The 20916-nt window shown below is 44.9% G+C and overlaps 1 long non-coding RNA gene across 1 annotated transcript in view; it reads right to left on the bottom strand.

Moving 5' to 3' along the window:
• Positions 1-20916, bottom strand: part of LOC148481561 (uncharacterized) — a 151638-nt gene that overhangs the window by 95635 nt on the left and 35087 nt on the right. The window contains exon 2 of the long non-coding RNA XR_015871893.1: positions 3689-3803. This is a non-coding gene — a long non-coding RNA (uncharacterized LOC148481561). The remainder of the gene's footprint in view (positions 1-3688; positions 3804-20916) is intronic.

Here is a 20916-nt window from a genome sequence, read left to right as displayed (position 1 = left end):
TCTGTCTTTCCCACGTAGTGCAACCCACATGGGCAAGACAGAAGGTAGACAACAAAGGAGGTACTGAACGTAACTGGGTGTCAAATGCTAAACTTTTTACCCGTATATGGGAGAAAAATAATATCTCCCATGATGGCAGATCTGCATGCAATGCTTCCTGGGCAACCATAGAATCCATTCTTTTGGGTCAAAAAGTGTTTTGGCTTATTCTTATGTTTTAACTGGGCCACATCTAATTTCACCAACCTATCCTTCAAATTGCGCCCTCTTGTATACCATGGCATAATGCTAGAATTGAGTAGGCCTGGTAATTCCTCATCACTAAACTACAGGCCATAGTTTCTTCACTATTTTAGTGGTGGAGATGTTATTAGTAGTAAACCGATTAACCCAGGGAATAACCATTTGAGAATCAGTCTGTTCGCTATGGAAAGAGCTGAACGTCTGTTCTTTAGGGATCTGGGACACTTCTTTTTGATCTTGATCAATTCTTTTCCTGGGTAACCCCTCTCAACAAATTTATGCACCATATTGGACATTTATAGTTCTTGTTCCTGCTGGTTACTGGTAATCCATCTAACTCTTAATAACCGAGAAAAGGGCAATCCCTGCCTCAGTGGTGAAGGGCAGAACCTATCATATTTTACTATGGTATTCCTGTCTGTTTCTTTGACAAAAAATGAGGTCTCTAACAATTATCTATCCGCACATCTAGATAATGCACTTGTTGATTAATCAAGCTGTATGTAAGCTGTACCTCATGCTGAGACATGTTGTGATTATCAAATATCTGTTTGAGTTTATCATCAGTGCCGGACCAGATGATCAAGAGGTCATTAATAAATCCACTATATAATAGTAGACTATTCCGAATTGCCAGCTGTTCAAAAAACAGCTGCTTCTCCACCATACATATAAAGGCATTAGCGTACGATGGGGCCACATTGGACCCCATCGCACAGTCTGCCTTCTGTAGGAAAAACTGATTATCATACACAAAATAGTTCCTATTAAGAACCAGTTCTAGTAATTTGATAAACAAGGAAACTGCTGGGCCTTTATACATAGGGTTTTCACTATTAAGATTAAATTCTGCCCTGACACCCTCACTATGCGGTATGCACGTGTATAAGCTGGTCACATCAGCACTGCATAGGAGGGCATCAGGTGGCAAATTCCCCATATCTCTCAATTTTAGCAAAAGATCGGTGGTATCTCTTAAATAAGAAACTGTATTTTGTACACACAGATTAAGGAAATGATCAAGGAAAACTGAAATTGGTTGGTATAATGAACCGCTGGCAGAAATGATTGGTCTGCGAGGGGGGTTATCTAGGGTTTTATGTACTTTAGGAACCGTGTAGAAAATCGTCACTAAAGGATAGTCCACTGTTAGTGCTCCCCTCTCATCAGACGTAATCATGCCGTTATTAGCTGCCTCCATTAATAAGAGGTCCAGTTCTTTCTTAAACTGTGGCGTTGGGTCCCTTTAACAAGGGACCCAACGCCACAGTTTAAGAAAGAACTGGACCTCTTATTAATGGAGGCAGCCTGTAAGCTTATGACAAAGAATGCTATAAGCCAGCTCTGGGATACCAATACCTATGAGTCTGACCTTATAGCATTCTTTGTCATAAGCTTACAGGCTTTGGACCACCACTGCTCCTCCTTTGTCAGCCTTCCTAATTATAATGTCACTTCTTGTTTCCAAGGCCCTGAGTGCCCTGAATTCCTCCTAGGTTAAATTGTTAGCATATTTTTTATCTCTGGGTAATGCTTCCACCTGTCGACTCAACATCCTTGTGAATGTTTTAATAGATGCACTGGAGGTTACAGGGTCAAATTTTGATTACTTTTTAAACTTTTTTAAGGGCCCCAGTAATTCTTGGTTAGGCTGACTTATTCCTGTAACATTGTCCGTTTTTCCAAAAAAATCCTTTAAGCGCAAATTCCTATTTAATCTGTAGTTATCAACCATCCATTGAAAGCTATCTGCTTTTTCATTAGGGATGAATGTTAATCCCTTGGAAAGTAGAGAAATATAGATAGGTGTTAATTCCTTGTTGGATAAATTAAAGACAAGACTCTCTTCTTGTGCGGCATTTTTTCTCTGCGCGCGCTCTGCCCACTCCTCCTTGTCCATTTTCTTTTGGGCTGACACGGGTTGTTCTTGTTGTTACCCCTAATGGGAGCTGTTGTCTATTTCCTGAAGTGGAGGGTAAGCTCTCTGCTTCACTAAGTGAGGTACTAGATCCATCCTGCAATCTTGGTTGTGCCCTCATTCTAAATGGACGCTGCTGGTAATTTCTGCCTCTAGATGTATCATTGAGCCATTATTTTTATTATTATCCTTTATTTATATGGCGCCACAAGTGTTCCGCAGTGCCTTACATAGTACATAGAACTAATAGGTGAACAAGAAACAAGTAACTTACAGTACATTACAGTGCAGGACATGGACACGATTTATATACATTGCTGCAATAGCGATTAAAGCACTCACAGTAAGCAGCCGGGGGTTGGCAGTCACGTGTTAGGTGCCCTTATGGGGAGTAAAGAGTAGAAGAAAATGTAAAGAGAAGCACATGAGGGAAGAGGTCCCTGCTCATGAGAGCTTACATTCTAAAGGGGAGGGGCAGACAGACAGGCGTGACACAGAAGGGGAAGATAGGGAGGAAAGAGCATGAGGTGGGTTAGTATGAGTGCTGGGAGGCCTTGAATATACTCGGTGTTGTGAGTAATGCTGTTGTACCTTCGTTAATTTTTCTTTTTTGAATTTGATTAAATCCGATTTTTATTGCTCAATTTGGGCCTGCAGTTTGTCAACCATTTTAACATTGGTGTCTTGTGCCAATATAGGTTTGTTGATTAATTCAAAGGTGGCTATCCTGTTCCTGGATTCCTGAAGTTCTTTAGTTGACTCCTCAATCATGAGGAGTATCAGGACCATGGAGTATTTATTCAGGATATCTACCTATTAACGGCAGAACGGGATGCTGTAGCGACCTATGATTTGCATGTTACGTATACGAAACCCCCTCGGAATCTGCTTATGCTTATAATAGTCCGAGAGGGTTATGCCATGGTATAGGTAGTCAATCTCCCTTTTCATTAACTTAATCCATTCACCATACAAATCCTCATTCGATAGCTGGCAATTTTCTTCTGACAGTTACTCCTTAAATAAGATGGCCTCTGCATCAGAATAGCTGAAGGTTTCTCTAGTATCTATCTGTGTGAACAGATTACTGGATTCATTAGGATCCTCAGTAGCCATAATGTAAGCGTTCAGTTAGCCAGTGCTCCTGAATTAACTGCTAATGCTTTGTTTATCACAATAATAAGCCTACAAATCTTCACTTAAAGTGCCAAGTGAAGAAAATAATCACCTCAAACTTTATAAGGATAAGGAGCTTGGGATAGAGACCTGATGATCGAAAGACTTCTCAGATATCCCCAAATCCACAACAGCCAAGTCCCCGGCACTCAAAGGTACTGTCTATACCTGCATTATTGCATAAACAAAACAATTCAGGCGGCACTCAGACGGCTTTTTCAATATGCAAAATCACGTTTGTAGTTTTAATCCATAAACCAACGTTTCGAGCCACTGATACGAAAACAATGACATAAAAGCATACATATATACACTAAACAACTAGGCAATTATTTCCCCCTCAATACTTACATGGAGCAGCGCAGCCCTCCGACAGCCCTCGGCAGCCCACGCCTAGCGCATGAGGCGTCACGTCCTTGGTGATGTCATCAAGCCGCGCCGTCCAGAGGAGCCGAGTCAAGACAATCTACACCGAAAAAACTGACAGTTGGAACTTTAGTTTACTTCCAAATCCTAATTTTGTATTTTTTTGCCCTGAAATTTGGCATGCAGCACCAAGTGACAGTTCTACCCGTCCATGCCAAATTCTCATGGGAGAATGCTGTTTTTTTCGATTCAGCCTTAATATAAGGGCACGACTCAATATATAACCATATAGGATATATATATATATATATATATATATATATATACATACATATACATAATATACACACACAAACCGACTCACACATACATATATAAGTATATAGATTGCAGAGTAACATATATACTTTATATATATAGATTGCAGAGCCTTTTATCTGGTTGCCACTTTGTGTGCAGTAGCTAAAGGTGACCTGCAGCGCTGGCTCCATGCAGGGCTAACAGTTTCATCTAAGTCCGGGACCAACAGCAGCTTTATACAGGGAGGCTGTAATCTCTCCCTTTTGCTTGGTGATAGCTGTCACAGACAACCGTCTCCAACCCCCACATTCCTCCTCATTAGCCGACTCCATCTCACCTGCCCCTTCCTTGCTCCTCACTCATCCATCCTTACTACTGACATACCAGACGGTTCCTCCCCAGTCAGTAACACATCCCGGGCCACTCCGGACTCGGAGTGGCCCGGAAAGTGTGACTGACAGGGGAGGAGCCGACAGGCATGTTAGTTTTAACTGTTTGAGGTCCTAAGGGCTGAGTATGAGAACCACTGCATTAGACTGTCCAGAAAAAATCACCCCTCATTTTTTCTTTTAAACAATTTACATTCTACATTCTTTGTTGTAACAATATAAATTGGTAAAAAAAAAGGTGCAACAAAAAGTTTGAGGTTAATATATATATATACATATATATATATATATATATATGTACAAATGAAGATTACAGCGCCAATCTAATATAGAGACTTCTTATCATGGGTCACCTCTGTGTATATCTTTTTACTATTTATATAGAACCATAATATATCAATACAAGAAGGCTAGTATATGAAAAACAATAAATAAATATGCAAGTACAGGAATAAAAATCATTTACAAAGGTATAAGTAAATGAGAATGGAATTGGCTTATCTGATCATAAGACTGGCAAGTTCATGAAAGAAGGTAGAGAGCAGGAGCAACCAACGCGTTTCGTCCTTGTATTGGACTTCTTCAAGGGATATATATAAACAGCGGGTAAAATAAGTATTGAACACATCAACATTTTTCTCAGTAAATATATTTGTAATGGGGCTATTGTAATGAAATTTTCTCCAAATGTCAGCAACAACCCATGCAATCCACACATGCAAAGAAATCAAACCATAGATGTCCATACATTAAGTTATGTGTAATAATGTGAAATGACACAGGGAAAAGGGAAAAGCCTTTGTTGGTAATGACAGCTTCAAGACACCTTATATACACTAGCTGAAGTGTCTGGTGTTGCTCATGTTTAAAACTTCATGTTATTAAGTTTTACTATGTGGTGTCGTCCAAATCCTTCCAGTGGAAAGCCCAGAACAGGCTCCCTGGGTCAAAGTTCTGACCGGCGCATTCCGCTGTGAGGTCCACCGGAACCCCAGCCACTCCATTAGGCATCCCAGACCAATTGCCACCCCTCTGTAGAGTTTTCGTCCAAATTCATACAGTGGAAGACTCAGAATAGGCTCCCCGGGTCAAATTTCTACTCAGCGTACATCAACGGGCGTTCCAACCGGGACTTGCCCCTTAAAACACCCTTAAAACCTGGCCAGGATCCAAGTGAACCACCTCGCTTTTTTTATCCCAATCAGTGCTGGGGTGTTCGAATGCATAACCGGACAAATATAAACAAACAAACAAACCAATGATTTTTATATAATAAAGGTAGAGATGAGGTTTTGTATAGGGTGGCCAGAAACTTTGCACCAGCCCGGCTTATTGCCTATGTTAAATTGGATTGTATGCAATACCGGCGCACAGAATGCCGGCGGTCAGAATTCCTCCACCAGAATCCCAATGGTTAAAATGCTGATGCATGCAGGTAAGTAATTTAACCTTACCCTTGACTCTAACCTACCTTTCCCGCAGTCTAACCATAGCCCAGCCTTACCCTCCCACAGCTCCGATCGGGCAGTACAGGCTGGCAACAGTGGTCTCTGAAGCCATCAGATCGCTTCAGAGGCCAGCATTCCCAGTGATGCAACACGCGGGTGACGTCATGACATCACCCGCGTCGCCCGCGATGAGTGGAGCCTGCGTCTGCCACTCTGGATCTAATTAGATCCAGTCAGCGGCAACGTCTACGTAGGACGGCGTGGACTCTAGCGGTGCCCAGCAGCCGTCATTAAGAGAGGCAAGTACTGCATAGACAGGTGAGTGGGGCGTGTTCTATACTGGGAGGTGGCACAGCATAAGTGCCATTACTGGGGGCACAAAATAAGGGGCAATACTGGGGGCACAATATAAGGAGCATTACTGGGGGCTCTGCATTAAGGGACATTATTGGTGGCACTACTAAGGGCATTACTGGGGGCTCTGCATAAAGGGGTATTACTGGGGGCTCTGCATAAGGGGAATTACTGGTGGGCACTACTAAGTGCATTACTGGGGGCTCTGCATAAGGGGCATTACTGGGGGCTCTGCATAACGGGCACTACTAAGCACATTACTGGGGGCACAACATAAGGGGCATTACTGGGGGCTCTGCATAAGGGGCACTACTAAGGACATTACTGGGGGCTCTGCATAAGGGGCATTACTGGGGGCTCTGCATAAGGGGCTAAAAGTTGCCAGCCAGCCCCTTCAAGGGGGTGACAACAAAAAAAAGCTGCACTCACGCCCGCGGACCGTACCCCATCCACAGACACGTCCGCACCGACCTTCTGCGGCACCAAGCGCCGCAGCTGCAATCACCACCGCACCCCCACCGACTCCAAGAGCTGGAGTCTGGACAAACGGGATGGCCCTGCCCGCTGCCACCGGGGATCTATCTCTATGCGGTTCTGGGGGCACAACATAAGGGGTATTACTGGGGGCTCTGCATAAGGGGCACTACTAAGGACATTACTGGGGGCTCTGCATAAGGGGCATTACTGGGGGCTCTGCATAAGGGGCTAAAAGTTGCCAGCCAGCCCCTGCCCATATGCATTGCAGTTCTGAGAGGCATAGATGGGACCAGCGTTTGGAGGGCATGCTGGTTCCTATAGTGCCATTAGGAGGACCTAGGGGTGACTACAAGGTAAGCTGGCTCTCATTTTAGATATAGGGAGGGGCTCTAGACTGCACACCCTAATAGTAATGAAAGGTGCCATCATGCTGAGATTCGAAAGTAATATTTCTGTGTATATTACTTTAAATCTCAGCATGATTGCACCTTTCATCACTATTAGGGTGTGCAGTCTAGAGCACCTCCCTATACTCTATATTATGTGTATTTATACACACATCTGAAGCCTGAGATTGCTCCAGTCTAGATTTGCACCCCTCCCCCCACCTCCTCTTATATGTTTTTAAGCAGGGACCTAACGTTTGACTGCACCAGGTAACAGGCATAATCCAAAGTAAGTCCTATTTATATTGTTATAGTGTCAGTTTATTTGGGGAGAGCGTTTGGGCGTGGAGCCCCCTGAGCTGTTCTGGCTGGACCTCTTCAGGGCATCACCACTTAATACCATTCACTTTGTATATCACTTTTCATGTTTGTTTAATATTCATGTATTTTTTCACACATATTTTACCTTTATTACTATTTTAACTCTTATTAGCTACTTTACACACCTATAACTTTATAACTTCACTGTCACTCTTTGTTTCGTGTGATGCCCTGGGTTGTGTTGATATCATTCCGAGTGCTGGGGAATACCCTTTGCTGTTTCTCATGTAGAGAATACACTGGAAGGGTGACATAGAAAATAAACTGAAAGTGTCACGTAGAGGATACACTGGAAGTGTCACATAGAGGATACACTGGAAAATGTCACAAAGAGGATTACACTGGAGGATAACACGTAAAGGATACACTGGTGAATAACTTGTAGAGAATACACTGGAGAGTAACACGAGGGCCACTGGAGATCTATACGCAGGTTTGCACTATGGATACCACTGGAGATTAATACACAGGTTTGTGCTGTAGATATCACTAGAGGGACAGTATGCAGGTTACACTATGGAAAGTTCTGATATTTAACACTGAAGATCCAGACGCAGGGTAGCTCTGGGAGGTAACACTGGAGATCCAGATGTGGGGTAGCTCTGAGAGATAGCACTGGAGATCCAGAAGCAGGATAGCTCTGGGAGGTAACACTGGAGATCCAGAAGCAGGATAGCTCTGAGAGATAACACTGGAGATCCAGATGCGGGGTAGCTCTGGGAGGTAACACTGGAGATCCAGATGCTGGGTAGCTCTGGGAGGTAACACTGGAAATCAGTATGCCGACTGAAGTATATCTCGTAGAAAGTAACACAGGAATTCAGTACACCGGCTGAATTATATCATGTAGGAAGTAACCACAGAAATTAGTACACCGACTGAAGTATATCGCGTAGGAAGTAACACCAGAAATCAGTACACCGACTAAAGTATATCGCGTAGGAAGTAACACTAGAAATCCAGATGCAGGATAGCTCTGGAATATAACACTGGAGAAAGTCACTGGATATGAACACAGCGTGGAGCCTGGAATGATATTACAACAAAGTCACTGGAAAAGTAAAGTTGTTCAGGCAACTTCCTGCTTCCTGGAGTCCTGTTTTTTACCCTTAGGTAGCTGTCCATTGGAGGTGTCAGGTGGTACAGACCAACATGGCTGTGCCCATGACTGCCACCATGAGAACCACGATGCACGCATGGAACTCCTGCCAGACCGCCTCTGCACCTGGCATCAGACCGCCTGGGAGATCAATGGCGACGGTCTGCGGCGAGCAGCGGCCGATCCCAGGCCGCATCCTGACAGCATCCCCTCCTTCAGGGTGGACTCCAGACACCTAGAATATTTTCACCAGTGGAAAGCTTGAAACTCTAAAAAGAAAAAATCAAAAAACAACTGAAGACGTGAAGTCCTACAAAAACTAGAAACATACTTTTGAATAGAAATCTTTTTAGCCTTTATAACCAAAGGAAAGATCCATATCTTTGGAACAAGTGGACTTTTCACCATCACTGTGAGCAAAGCTTGCTTTTTCTTATTCTTGAAAGTCAGTTGAGTAAACAACATAACAATGCTTTTACTGAGACAAAAAGAGGTTTGGAACAAGAAACTGTATAACCACAAATATACGAATGGAATCTTGTATAAGTTGAAGCGTTTTTCTGGAAACATGTAGATTTCTTAGGAAATACTTGAGACAACACATGGCTAGGAGGAATAGGGTTGAAAACAAAAAATGATCAGGATCATAGTCAACATCAGAGTCAAAGTTCCGCATGCAAAGAGAATTCTCCTTCCTTGAAGAAAAACAATCCAGAGGTTCACTAGAAGCAGAGGACCCAGTACATGTGATAAGAGCCAGAGGGACAAAGGACTGAGAACTAAAAGAATCCTTGGGAGAAAATGAAACATCCTGAAAATCAGTGTTTGGAGAGGAACTATTTTCCTTAGGAGTTTGGGAGCTTTTGGTAAACTGGTCTTTTGAAGCTTGATTCTGTTTAAGATGTGAAAAACTGGAGGACTGAGCAACAGTTTAACACTTTGTGGAACTGACAAAATACTTGGGCAAAATGTTGGCACTAGAAACTCCATCAGAAAAGGTGCTTTTAACAAGATTTGGCTTTTCTGTCTTAGGCCCTCATTCAGAGCCGTTCGCTATTTGCGGTCGTTCGTTTAAAAACAAGGGGTGGCTATTCAAATGATCCGTACGCACATTGCAGTCTGTTCACACCTCTAAGTCTGAACGAACGAGCAAAACATACGCTCGTTTATTTGTTAAAAACGCCCCCTGGCCGCACGCATCCTACGTCATGTCCGCTATTTATTAGATTAATCGAGTACATCGACCAGCGTATGAACTGCTCGCTATTCTTGTGGTTGGTGTTTGCTACCACAAATTTGCGTGCAGTTCTGGCTATAAAATAACCCAGTGACGTGGTCAATGACGCTGCTGTTTTAAATATACACACCCATAAAACGCCCGTTTTGACCTTTAAGCACGCCTGCGTTCGGATCTCCACTCCCCATTTTCAAGCACCTTCCCCTGTTACCACCCACATACGCCTCATTCTGTCACTCAAAATAGCAGGCACTCGCTATATAGCGTACAAACGATTTTCGGCCGCACTGACTGGTTCGCGCATGCGTACTAAAAACCGTACGCATGCGCAGATGTGCAAACATCGCTCGGAACGAGCGTACTGCCGCTAACGAGCGGCTCTGAATGAGGGCCTTAAAACCAAATCTCCTGACTACAGCTTCACTGAAGGTTATTAAATTCAGATGTTTAGGATCATTTGATTCAATGATTGGAGTAGTCCATTCTAGAGGTTCATCCTTAAAAGACGAGAACAGAACTTTAACAATGTTGGTGGGAGTGATGCCACATGAAGAATCAGATTCCATGATGTTAGAATAGTGTTTAAGTAACGCAGCATATTGTGCCAAATCCCCATCAAAGAAAATGGATGCTGGAACACTAGACGAGTTCTGAGCAATTGAATCTTGTGAGGCACAGTCAAGAGCTGGAATGGTTTTAGTTCGCTGATCTTCGAACAGATGAGAAAAAATAGTAACTGGAACTGATAGATATCCTTGAATTGAACCCATAGATGGGACCGGGTAGGGTCCAGGGGAACTGGAGCTAGTTACATCTGAAGAAACCCTTGAACTGGCTAGTAGAGTCAGATTATGTCTGGGAACAGTTAAACTGGTAGGAGCTGAAGGTTGTGGAATCTGCCTGGAACTAGAATGGGTAGTAATTAAAAACAGAGTCAAAAAAATAGTATTCACACTGTCATCCAACAGGAGAATATTTTCAGAAGATAATGACAGGAATCAATAACAGAATCAGTGGTATTGAAAGTTCCTCCTCAGATTGAAGATACTGATGCCCCTACAGGACTACTCAGACCACTTGTTGGAAACAGATTAAGCAAGGAGATACTTGAATTGGTAGGAACCAAAGGAGGTTTCAGATAGACTTCAGGAGACACTGGAACCGTAGCAAACTCAGACAACCTAGACAGGACATATAACATAGATTGGTCCAAATTCTCAGGTATTTGGCCAGAACCTTTGGAATAGATGTCAGGTACACCTTGGATCCTAGGCATGGGGATCAACCCCCCTTGACCCTGGACCAAATTAGGAATCCTGGTGGATTGGTTCACCTTGGAAAAGGTAAATATATTAGTACTTGAGCTGGCAATTGACAATAGGAAAAAACTCATGCCCCGAGGCAAGGGCAGATGGGTCCTCATGCCCGAAGGCAAAGGCAGGTGGGTTCTCATGCCTGAAGGCAAGGGCAAAACAATAAAGTGGCCCAGGTATGGCAGTTGAAATCCCCTCCTGGGGTATAACAGTTGAAAACCCCTCCTGGGGTATGGCACTAGAAGGCCCCTCCTGGGGTAAGACTTTTGCAAACCCCCTCCTGGGGTATGGCACTTGAAACCCCCTCCTGGGTTATGACACTTGAAATCCCCTCTGGGGTATGAAACTTGAAACCCCCTCCTGGGGTATGGCACTTGAAACCCCCTCCTGGGTTATGACACTTGAAATCCCCTCTGGGGTATGACACTTGAAACCCCCTCCTGGGGTATGACACCTGAAACCTCCTCCTGGGGTATGACACTTGAACCAGAAGGAACAAAAGGGGATCCCAGGCCGCATCCTAACAATACTCTTGATAAGTTATTGTAGATCCTCTTCACGTTAACAAGCATCAAATGACACAGGGGGGCAATGTATCAAACCTTCAAGGAGAAGTTCCCCAAAGCAACCAACCACTTTCTAGCTTTCTTTAATAGGTTGAGCTAGCTAAATGACAGCTAGAAGCTGATTGGTTACTATTGGCAATATTTTTCAGTTTATCTCTCTTGAAGGTTTGATAATCTCCACAGTGATTTGTATAGATGAAAATTGGTAAGAACAGACTATATCCTCATTTCTAAGATCCACCTACATATGGACACAGTATCGATGTCTGATGCAAGCAGCCAAAGTTTGCAGTCTACACATGCATCCTGATGGTTATGACCGAATTTGGATGTAAAGAGAGGCACTTTCAGTAGACATTCCTGCATGGTAACAAGGGGTGGCTAGCCAGATGCAGGCGTGTTGCAGGCGTGATACAGTCAACAACTGAGGCTCTTGCCACACTGCAGCGACCATATTCAGACGGACATTCTGCATTCTGTGCCTCCATAAGGCTGATGTTCAATGGTATGACAAGGGCCAGTGCTACCATTAGGCAGCTTTATGCAGCTACCTCAGGGCATTGGGACTTGGCCCGCTGAGGCTGCCTGTTGAAACAATGAAGGCTGTCACTGACATCCTTTATAATGCATACTGCTGGTGACAGCCACTGTCACAGCTGTACCAGCTATTATTTATTTATACCTGCTGAAGCCTGCTCCTCTGGCCATCCGTGCAGTAGGCAGGCAGCAGCGTGGACACCCATCCCCTTTCCTCTCCTCTCCTCTCACACAACCAATTGTGCAAGCTCCACCTCCCAGGCTCCACAGGAGGAAGAACGAGGAGCTGCAGGTGCCAGGCGGGTAAGGGAACTGATAATAGTGTGTGATTGAGATTAATGGGTGCTGTAGGGAGGGTTGAGCTGTTTAATGGGTGCTGAGGAGGAATGTATTGATTGGTGCTGGGACGGAGGGTTAATTGCTGCAGAGGGGGGTTAATGGCTGCTGAGAGTAAAGGTAATAGGTGCCTGGTGGTGGAGAGGTTAATGGGCGCTGCGAGGAGGGATAATGGGTGCTGAGAATGCTGGCAGTGTGGGTGAATGTGTTAATGGGTGCTGTGAGCCTAAATTGATGAATGGATTCAATAGGAATGGGTTAATGAGTTCTGAGTGTGTGAAATGGTTAATGGGTGCTGGGTAGTTAATAGGTGCTGACAAGGTGGACATATGTGTTAATGGGTGCTGTGAGGGTAAATTGATAAATGGATGTTTAGAGAGGAGCGGGTTAATGAGTGTTAAGTGGGGGTTGGGGTAATTTGGTAAATAGGGTTTATGGGTGTGAAGGTGAATAGGCAAACTGGGTGCTCTGGTTCTGCAACAAAGTGCAATACAGAACATTTAAAGACAGGATGTGCATATGAAAAAATACTCACATAGTTGATATAGACTTTGGTAAACACGTAAGTGGTTTTATGTGAATGGATTGAAAGTGTATATTGGGGCGGTAATGTAAAGCTTTGCCTAGGGCGTCTACAAACCTCGCACCGGCCCTGGGTATGACTGATAAGCAACCAATGATGCATTTTAATATGCAAAGTGGCGGATTAGCACCACAGTTGGTGGGTGTCTCTGTACTAATGCCATTGGCTGCTGTACAGAGACATTATTGTCCACCTCTGAATCAGGCCCAATATCAGGGTTCTGAAAAGGGGTATCTTGCAAATATATGCATGGCACAGAACATTGTGTTACAGATATGCCCAGCTAGTGTGTTGGCGATGGCACGGCGAATCTCGGCACACACATAGCGTGAAACGCACTCAAGCGACCGGAGACGTGCACTGAGTATGCGCCTCCATAGGAATGAATTGTGCGATCGCAGTGCGCACCATACCATAACGTGGCACGGTGGAATCACATGGTGCGATGAGCATGCACGTGTGTGGAGCGATCAGCCACAATGAACCTGGAAGCTTCTGTAATTTTTGCATACAGTCATGTGGCTTTCCCTCAGTAGGTAAAGGTGAAACACCTGGGAGGCTATTTATCAATTACTATTTGCAGTATATATCCCCCATAAAAAAAAAAACATTTTCAGGGGGCAAACACAAATATTAGACTATATTAAATATAGTTACACAAAACTAAGGAAGCCTCCGATCACTTCAGAAGCCAGCGTTCCCTGTGATGCAGTGTGCAGGTGACGTCATGACGTCACCCGCGCGCTGAGGAGCCTGCGCGGCCGCGCCTGCTGTATCTAGTTAGATCCAGTCAGCGCGGCAGCAGGAACGACAGCCAGGCAGTTGCCACGATGGATCAGGTAAGTACTGGGGGGGGGGCACTACTTTAAGGGACAGAACTACAGGGGCACTACTTTAAGTGGCAGAACTATAGGGGCACTACTTTAAGGGACAGATATACAGGGGCACTACTTTAAGGGGCAGAACTACGGGGGCACTTCTTTAAGGGGCACACCATTAAGGGGCAGATCTACAGGGGCACTACTTTAAGAGACAGATCTAAAGGGGCACTACTTTAAGGGGCAGATCTACAGGGGCACTACTTTAAGGGACACAACTACAGGGGCACTACTTTAAGGGGCACAACTACAGGGGCACTACTTTAAGGGGCACTACTCTAAGGGACAGAACTACAGGGGCACTACTTTAATGGGCAGAATTACAGGGGCACTACTTTAATGGGCAGAACTACAGGGGCACTACTTTAATGGGCAGAACTACAGGGGCACTACTTTAAGGGACACAACTACAGGGGCACTACTTTAAGGTGCAGAGCTCCAGGGGCACTACTTTAAGGGGCACAACTACTGGGGGCACTGCATATGAGCACCTATACAGGGGACACTGCATATGGGCCCCACTACAGGGGGCATTGCATATGGGCACAACTACAGGGAGCAATGCATATGGGCACAACTACAGGGGGCAATGCATACGGGCACTACTACAGAGGGCCCTGCATAAGTGGTACTACTACAGGAGTTATACGGAAGGAGGCTGGAAAGCTGGTGCAGGAGGATGGAAAGACAGGGGGAAGAAGGCGGAATATATTTAGCCCTCCATGCCCCACTTTGATGTTGCCCCATATCCAGTGGCGTCACTAGGGGGGTGCGGGGGGTGCGGCCCGCACTGGGTGTCACCCTTCAAGGGGGTGACAGCAAAAAAAAGATGCACTCACGCCCGCGGGCCGTACCCCATCCACAGACATGTCCGCACCCACCTTCTGCGGCACCAAGCGCTGCAGCTGCAATCACCACCGCACCCCCACCGACTCCAAGAGCTGGAGTCTGGACAAACGGGATGGCCCTGCCCGCTGCCACCGGGGATCTATCTCTATGCGGTTCTGGCCGCCGGCCGCGGCGATGTGAGGCCTATGTGACGTCATCATGCACGCGGCACGCCAGCTCCGCTGGTGTTTCTGGGAGGGAGAAGTAGGAGGGGACTCGAGACCGTCTGTGAGCGCTGCCAAGAGGGAGGAGGACGGGACTATTTATTTAAGTGCGCATGCGGACACCACCAGTGCAGGCAACGTTAGGACCGTTTCCCTGCTGGCTCAGCTGCCAGTGTGCGTTGAAAGTTAGTAGTAATATAGTATGTATTTAGTTACTGACTTATTTATTTACCAATTACTATATATACAGTATATATGGTAATTGGCAAATACACAAGTCAGTAACTATATACTATGATACTAGGTATATAATATTCCTTACTGTCTGTCTTTTAATGGAATATTATTTTCTTTTTTTCTGAAGTAGAAATGGATTGCATTGAAATTACCATTTTTTGTAACAAACAAATAGTTAATTTTAATATTAATCCAGTATTATTTCAGTAAAAAAAAATATATTTGACCAAGGCTGTGTACACCCCAGTGGCGTCACTAGTGGGGGGAGAGGGCCGCACCAGGCAGGTAGCAGTGCTATGGGGGCGGGGGGGGGACACCATGAGTTACAGCTCCGGGTGACACCATCCCTAGTGACGCCTCTGCCCATATCTTTATTTTTACTTCTTTACTTTAATCCCATATGGACCCACCTCCTCCCTTGAACACTTGAGGGGTGGGGGGCGCCATAGCATGCACGTGCTCCAGGCACACTGGCTACACGCTACTCCTCTGCCTGTGTTCAGACCATTTCCCCAGCAACTCATTCATGGTCCACAGAGGAATGCAGGAAAACCTGCCATGTTGTCTCAGAGGATCAGCTAATGCACTTTGTGACCAATATTTTTGCTCAAGAAAAGTTAGCAAATCTTTTTAACCGTAATAGACAACAATGTGTACAGCCACATAGATAACAATAACAGTGTTACCAAATTATATATAAAAAAAATCACAATGTTTTGTTGCTATGGGAATAACCTTGTTGTATTCATAATAAGTGGTTTACAAAACTATTCTAATCCTGATTTTGATATGATTTATTTTTCAGTGCAACATTTAAAACCATAAAACAAATGTCCAACTATCCAGCAGTATTTTCTTTTAGCAATAATAAGTATATGTGCATGGACCAGGACACAAAATGCTTGCATGCTTGGACTAGTCAGCTTCATCATTACATTAGCGGGACAGTTGTGTCAGGAAATTAAATGATACTCTATTTAATAGAATGATTAAGATAGAAAATAACAATTGGCCAAGAGTCAGGAATGTAAATGTGGTTAATGTGTGAAGCACACAGTTGTCTGGCTAGGACATTGTACTTAATCAATCAGGTGTTTATAACTTTGGAATAAAAATAGACGTTTTCTAAGATGCAATTCTGCTAGTTGTTGACACACAAAATACTACTAGTGGTCTTAAATACAGTACACTGCAGTACTGGACCATTGTTATATTACTGTGCAGTTATTCCAAACAGCAATACAAAACTTCATTTTCATCTCTTCCCAAACTTATGTATTAATCATTTTTACATCAGTCACAGTTTGTTAATGTGGGACCCTGTTTTTTATAATAGTAGAAGGAGGCAAACTGACTCCATTTTCATAAAAGCCAGTTGACGTTTGTACCAGTATGCCTGCTGTAAGTTGGAGTAATGCCCTCAATGATTTAGGACAGAAAACCTCAAGGAAACAAGTTGAGTGAGTAAGAAAAAAACAGGTGTGAAAACCCCATCTTCAGTAGGGTCAGAAAGAACTGAGAGTGATTAGCTGGGAAAGATGGATGTTGGGTGACGAATCTTGTCTGATGAGTTTTCTTGATGGATGGTGTTGATTTTGTCTTGAAATAGGTGGCAAATGGGCTGTGAAGGAAGAAGAGGAGGGTTGTGTGGGTTTGATAGAGAAGGGAGTTGACAGTGGCAAAGAGGCTATGGGTAGATGTTAGAGATCTAAAATACATTTGCTATTTGGCATAGTGAGAAGGGGTATGGTATAAAAGATCAATAGTAAAAAGATACACAATGTCTATCTTTCCCAAAGGGCAGACAGTCAATAGGTAGACAGGGACAAAAGGTCGACACACAGAAGGTCGACCGTTGGGGTAAGTGTCTAACTCTAAAGGTGCCTACACACGGTACAATGTGTAGGCACCGATGCGAATGACGATCCCAGGACTGACATTTTAGGCGATCCCTCCACACAGGGCGATTCTGTGCCCAACCGCCCGATATGCTGCCCCCCCCCCCCCACATAGCGCTGCATGGGATCGTCAGTTGCTTCTCCTTATCTTTTGAACATGCAGAGATCAGGCAAAGCAACTGACGACCCCGCGGGAAAATGCAGTGCACGATATCGTGCAGACACACAGAACGATATCGCTGATTTATCGTTCTGATCCACCGGATCGTTAACAATATCGTTTCATGTGTAGGGGCCTTTACTGTCCCTCCTAGAGCCTAACACTAACCATCCGGTAAGTGTCTAACCCTATGTGTTGACCATTTTGTGTCGACCATTTTAATGACAACCTTTTGACCCTGTTGATGTTTTGTACCGGTCTATCTTCATCCATGTCGATCTTTTGTACCTGTCGACCTTTTGTCATTGTCTACCTACAGACTCATTTGGGCAGTGGCGTCCCTACCTTGAAATGCACCCGGTGCAGGTAGCGGAGCATGGAGCGCGGCGTAGCCATGCACCGGGAAAAGGGTGTGTGGCTTATTGGCTAGGGGGCATGGCATCACGTGTGGGGGCCTGTCCACTCACCCGAACGGCGGTTTAATTCTCTCCTGGGGTCCGGGAGGTGCGGGCTGCCCTCGGGGACCACTGTACTTGTAGTGCCGGCTCCCTTACTGTGACAGGAGCCGAGCGCTGCACGTAATTCTACAGGGCAGCATCCGGCTCCTGTCACTGATGGAGAGTCTGCACTTTGGTGTCACCTCTTGACCCGCACCCCCCTTGTGGCGCCACTGCATTTGTGGTCTATCTAGACATTGTCAACCTTTCTAGTGTAGATCTATTGATTGGAATCCAGTGAGAATATAGTTTATATTTGTAAAGGAGGAGTGCCAAGGTTGGGTTTTAATTGCCTGAGATGGTGTAGGGTGGCTGGAGCTGCCTTATCTATAGTTGTAGAAAGTGTACTATTGTAGAAAGAGCCCATAGTAATAAGGCAGGTCAGGTTAGTGTCATTGGGTGTCCCTATCTGATGAGGTCACCACAGTAGAAAAAAGGGAGAGTTTAACCCCCTATTGTTACTCAGCACACTGATTTGCACCTGCAACAATACATGAAGACTATATGGTGATCGAAATTCAGAGATATTACCGTGTTTCCCCGATAATAAGACCTACCCCGAAAATAAGCCCTACCCTTAATTTTGTAACCCGGTGCAAATTAAGCCGTACCCCGAAAATAAGACCTACCTGAATCTCATTTTGAGCTGGGAACGCTGCAGAGACCACGTCTACGATCGTGATGCCGGGCGCCAGTCTCCCGGCATCTGGGAAATGCGGGCGTCTCCATCTAGACGCCCGGCATTTCACCCTTGCTGGGATAAGACAGTCGGGAAGCCGGCTGCCGGTATATAGGCAGTCGGCTTCCCGATTGCTTCCCACTCCAAGTGTCCCAGCTAGTATATATATATTGTATCACGGGGTATAGAAATGAGGACTCCAGACAGGCAGGTACTTGGTAAAGCAGTGACTTTTAATAGCAGCAAACACTGCACCTTAACATACGTGAGCATATGCCTGGACACACACAGGCACATAACAGAAAATAAGCAAACATAAAAGTAAATGTCTCAGCCCTCCTTGTGCTTAACAGTCACTAGTCAAAATATCTGTGGACCTTCCAGGTCCTGGCACCCTAATGTTAACCACCACCCTCGGCCTATTGCCTGACCAGTTTGTCCAACATCAGGAGCCATGAGCAACAGGTGTGTGAAAGTTTTAAACCCTTCCTGTGCTGCTGACTTCCTGCTGGCTCCGGGCAACCTGGAAAACAAGGAGTTCCATATCTCGACTTTGAGCTGTGCAGCCCAGAAAATCCGGAATTCCAAACTTCTATTGTAACTGCAGAATGTGCTGTTCTTGTTTTCCTCTCCCTTGGAGGGAGCTTATCCCACCAGAATGTGGGCAATTCCGGTGAGAGACAACCCCTCTCACCACAAAATATTTTTTTTTTTTTTAAGGCGGGTGCCCTGGGCTCTACTTGGTCTGGAGTCGGCCCTAATCCACTTCTAAGAATAAAGGCTGACAAGGATTTGTTTGCCTTAGAATTGGTGCGGATATGAAAAAATGCTTTAGTGGAGAAAATGGCCCTGATTCAGAGCCGGACGCTCTGACCAGAGCACTCGCTCTGAATCAGGGCCCACCTCCATTAATATGGAGCGTCCTCCTGGACGCTCGTATAGCTGTGGGTCACCACCCACAGCATATACGAGCTGCAGGATGATGGTCGCGATGGTCTTGACCATCGCGACCATCGAAACTGCGAGCAAAAGCCTGCGGTTGAGTTTTTCAACCACAAGGCCAGGAGTGATTTTGGCTCTATCAGAGCCAAAATCACTCCCACTGACATCACTAGTGATGTCAGTGGGGCCGGCTTCAGATGGTAGGCGTTCCCTTGGGAACGCCTCCGTCTGGCAGGCACGCCCCCGGCACGCCCACCAAAGGGGGCGTGCTGTCAGTCAACATCGACAGCACGCCCCCTTTGATGAGACACTCCGAGCGAAGGAAAGTCCTTCGCTCGTCGCATCTCGCGCATGCGCACGACGGAGCTCCCTTCGTCGTGCGCATGCGCAGTGCAGACCATCGACCCACTTGCGAGCGGACAGCCGCTCGCGAGTGGGTCTGAATAAGGGCCAATGTGTTTTCAATTTTGGGAGGTCAATCCTTGGAAATTCTGTGATTTCCTGGTAAGCACCTACTGCAAATAATTCCAGATGAATTGTCTGTAAAAGTTGCAGAATTCTAAGAATCACTCAATAACTTTTAATTCTGTAGGACAAGGCCAATTGGCAATGGCGGTAAGCTTTTCAGGATCCATGCATAGACTGGTACCATTGATGATGTAACCCAGAAATCCAATAATTTCCTGCACGAAGATGAATTTCTCCAATTTGCAATATAGTTGGTTCACCCAGAGTTGGCTTAAGTCTTTACTTACATGTTTGCAATAAGAGGAGAAATCTTTGGAAAAAAAACATAATGTCATCTAGGTAGACCACAACGAATTTACACAGGAGATACCGAAATATGCTGTTCATATATATTTGGAAGACTGCTGGTGCATTATCCAATCCAAATGGCATGACCAAATATTCTTAATGCTCATCTTGTGTGGTAAATGCTGACTTCCAGTCATCCCTGGAGCTAATTCTTATCACGTTGTAGGCCCCTCATAGATCCAAAAAGTCTGGACCCCTTTATGCAATCAATGATCTTGGAGATTAAAGGGGGGGTACAAAATGACATTTAATCCCCGGTAATTAATGCAGGATCTGAGACCCCCCATCCTTCTTTTTGACTAAGGTGACTTAGATTCTCTGATGAAGCCCCATTTCAGATGTATACACTCAATTACCGCTTAGTCTCAGGATGTGACAAAGAAAAAACAACGGCGCAATCAAATTTTCTCGGTATGGTAGCATCTCTGCAACTTTCTTGCTGAGCACATCACTAATGGATTGTTAAGGAAGAGGAAAGGAGCCGACTTAACTAATGGTGACATTTTGTAAAATCTGACATAGAGGAATTACTGGTTGCAAAAATGTTTGATGTCGCAAGACATGATTTGGGATTTACTAAATCAAGGATAGGAGCATGTAAGCTTAGCCGGTGGAGTCCCAAAATAATTGGGTTTACAGCCATTGGAA

The sequence above is a fragment of the Taudactylus pleione genome, unplaced genomic scaffold (genome assembly GCF_031769625.1).
Source record: "Taudactylus pleione unplaced genomic scaffold, aTauple2 ptg000573l, whole genome shotgun sequence".
In the NCBI taxonomy this organism is placed as follows: Eukaryota; Metazoa; Chordata; class Amphibia; order Anura; family Myobatrachidae; genus Taudactylus; species Taudactylus pleione.
The sequence above is the reverse complement of the archived record's forward strand: the minus strand, read 5'-3'. Positions and strand labels throughout refer to the sequence as shown.